We start from the raw sequence: 3,846 nt of genomic DNA, 5'->3' as shown, positions 1-3,846 counted from the left end.
TGCCTCTGTGTTCCCAACTTTACTTCCCCAGCACAGCCTCTGTATAAAACATCAAAATGTTCCTTGTTAGAGCCCCTTGACCCTGCTGTTCCTATACATTCCTCCTTTCACAAGCTACAACAAGCCCTCCTTTGGGACCCAGCTCTCTCCTTACCCAACCCAACTCAGCCTTTTATGATAGTTTTTTTCAGGGTTACAATAGTGTGGGGAAAAAAACAATACAGTGGGCATTTTACAACATAAAAAGAGACAATCTTTTCAGGCTGTAGCCTACCTTTTTAAGCAACTATGAAAAACACGGTTAGTAGATAGACTCCATGTCTCCACACACAGCAGCTGCCACACTTAATACAAGAGACAAAAAGTTTACTTTAACAAAATACATCACAGTCCACTCATTCCATCACCTTGGTGAGCTCATCACATATAAGACAATTCCAGTCCTACTGACTCCTCATATAAGACAAATCCACTTAATGTTCATAGAGGATCCTTCTATCACTGTTTCTACCTGTAGCCCTGTCAATCCCGCCACCTTCTATGTCTCTCATGAGGCCCCTCAATACAGTTGTGTTCAGGTCCTACAGATGACCCCAAATCCCGTTTCTCACACTGATATCAATAACTAAATATTGATACACTGTCTTTTCAACACGGTCATGGTAAAATGACACATTCAGATCATAGACACTCCCCTTGCTTTCCCTCCTTTGTCCTTTAATCATGATGACATGTACTCATAACAAGCTGTCTTTTAAATTCTCTTTCAAGGTTTCTTCAGTCTCCAGTGGGAGCCTTCACTAACAATAAACTTCTAGTCCTAGCTGAGACACCTAGCTCTAACTTCCACATGGGCTTGAACCGTCATCCTGTCAACTCCCCTCACCCCCAGGATGATGCTCCAGTACAGCGGGAAGCAGCTTAAGAGGCAATCTAAAGGTGGAAATGATACGTTATGGCCCTAGTATGAATTGCTGAATAATTATTGTAGTCATCTAATATGGCTGAAGCCCTTAAAACAACAGCTTATCTTCCCAGTGACCACCTCCCCGCTTCTTCCACTCAGCCCAGGATGCAGTTTTCTTTCACCTTTCCTGCCACTTCAGGGAAAACCCCAGTTAGCTCCTTAGGTATATCTGAACATCTCCCTTAAACTCCAGCCCTGGCAAAAGGCCATAAAAACCACAGCTTCCTTTTCTTTCAATCCAGAGAATTCTTTATCTTTCAAAATTCTCTCCGTGTCCTCCAAGATAATGAAGCAACTTTTCCTTTATAATAAAGCCCTTTCCCCTTTTTCCTTTTGCCTGTTTCTCTGCTGCGACACTCTCAAAACCCAATCATTTTCTCTGTAAAAACATGAAGAAAATCTGTTAGAGCAGAACAAAGGAGACAGGAAACTAGAATACAGAAGATTGAGAAGTAAATGAAAATTGGAAATATAAATTGACTTTAGATTATTATTTTATGGCATTTAGATAAAAAGAAATGTCATGAGTACATTTTCTCTCTCTGTCTCTTTCCTTCCCTCCATCTTTCTATTTGGAGAAATGACTTTAGAATTAAGGAAGGAAATGTTTAGTTAGCTCACAATTTCTTGAAGTTTCAGACCATAATCAGCTGGCTCCAAGGCAGAGTGACACATGGTAGAGGGCAGCAGTTCATGAAAAAAAAAATAACAAAACAGCAAGAGGAAAAGGTAACAGCATCACAGCCTCTTTCCCTTCCTTATAGTGCATTCAGGCTATCATCACAGGTTGGGTGTAGTACTCACATACATAATCCTAGCTTTGAATCATAAATTAATCACAAACTATAGAAGACCACCTTTTGATTGCAAGAGACTTTGGGGTACATCTAGACACAAACCATAACAAAAGGTAGACATTAGATTGAGATGTCGAGGGATATGTAAGAGGATGGATTCAAGGGATTAGTAAAGAGTTTGTCCATGAAAAGGATAGAGTACCTAATTTTCCGAGATGGAAAAGTCTAAGAATAAAAGTAAATATAAGTGTGTAGGTAGGAGTCTTTTCTGTTCTAGTTGTGGGAGGCAATCTCACAATCATAGGTTCACCAAATCAGACCTTTAGATAAAGACTGGTACAAAGTTATATGAGTGTAACTGTTGAGGAGAAACAATGAACAGGGAGAGTGAGATTTGGCTATAAAGTTAATGTCTGCAGGGCAAAATTAAAGCACCTAGGGCTTTATTTTGTCAGTATATAGAGAAACCTGGGGCAGTTATCCCATGGCTCCTCCACACCATTGATTGATGTTTATCTTGGGAAAATTCTCATATTTAGGTTGAATATCCTCTGTAATGACTTACAGAAATGTTAGTGAAGTCTAAAGGAATGAATCTGTAAAGATTGTTGTTAGTTCTTGAATTTGAAGTATCTGATTATGAAGTAAAGCTTGTAACTGTTCAGACAGCTGAAATTAGAGGTAGGCTGAACAGATGTGATACAGAACACCAAAATCTTTTAGTGTCATTTTTTACTTGACTGTTAGATCCACTTTTTTCTCATATTATGTCTGCTCTTCTTCTGAGTTTTAATAGCAATGTAGCCTGAAATCTTTTGAAATGATTTCATGCATTATGATTAATTAATATCCATTTTAGATATTCATCATCTCCTCCCTGAAACACTCATTGTAAATATGCATCTTCATAAATAATTCATAAATTCTAAATATGTTGATGGATGGGGTCACCTTGCAAGCTTTTATCTCAAATGATTATGAAAACTTTTCTTCAGATGGGCCGTATATATTTTTTTTCTCCTTGTCACCACTGTAATGACAGTAACATCACTCTAAATCACCTAGTGCCTTACATAAACTCTATTTATTTTCTTTCTGGTGGCATTTTATTTAGCTATAACATTGATAATTAGACCACTGTGACCAATACGGAGAATACATTATCTATTGGCATATCCAGACAATCCACCTGTGAAGTTAGTGAGGATTTCTATGCCTCAGACAGAAAAATTCCCTCCACTTCCCATGATAAAAGCATAATTATGAAGTGAGGAAGAGATACAGATGCAATGTAAGCATTTATGTTTCAGCCTTACAGAAATGCTTCTTAAGGTATAATATGCATATAATTCTATCAAGTAGCAGTAAGATTAATGTAAGGCGGAATTAAATAGGATAGTTTAAATAACTGTGTCGCTGATTTCAGCTGGACTAATAGAAGGAGCATTTAAGGCTTAAATTTTTTTCTCCATCTCCCTTTTAATTTTTTGAAAATTTTGCATGCTTATCTCTGGTAACATGAGCAAATAATGTGAAGACAAAAATATGTAATGTAACAACAATTGTTGAATTTCTGTAATATTGTTAGTGAAATTCTGTAACATTTCTAATGCTATTTTACTATTTTTTATTCTCTGAAAAAAATTTAAAAAACAAATTAAAAAAGAATTAAAGTAGGATATACAAATTTTGATTACTAATTAAAGAAAATTACAGTCATAAAAGCATACCTGTGGAGTCCTAGCCCAGGTCCAGTGAGTGTGCGGAGAGTTTCCTGCTACACTGCGCCAGCGGGACCACTCCCAGCCCAAGCGCACAGTGGGCCGGACCCTCTCCCAGCCCCTTGGGCCACCCCCCACCACTCCGCAGTGCCTCCCCCACCCCGCCTGCAGAGGAGGATTTTCTGCCGAGTGACGGGAGCCCCCAGACCCAGTCCTAGCCCAGGTCCGGTGAGTGTGTGGAGAGCTTCCTCTTCCTCCTACTTCACCTTGCCCCCGCCAGGCACAGCTCAGGAATGGTATACACGCCTGAGGTGTAATCCTGCAGCTGCAACCTCTGCAGGGGAGAGTGTAGAGAATAGAT

The sequence above is a fragment of the Octodon degus genome, unplaced genomic scaffold (genome assembly GCF_000260255.1).
Source record: "Octodon degus isolate 3935 unplaced genomic scaffold, OctDeg1.0 scaffold00189, whole genome shotgun sequence".
Classification (NCBI taxonomy): Eukaryota; Metazoa; Chordata; class Mammalia; order Rodentia; family Octodontidae; genus Octodon; species Octodon degus.
This window is presented reverse-complemented; position numbering follows the sequence as displayed.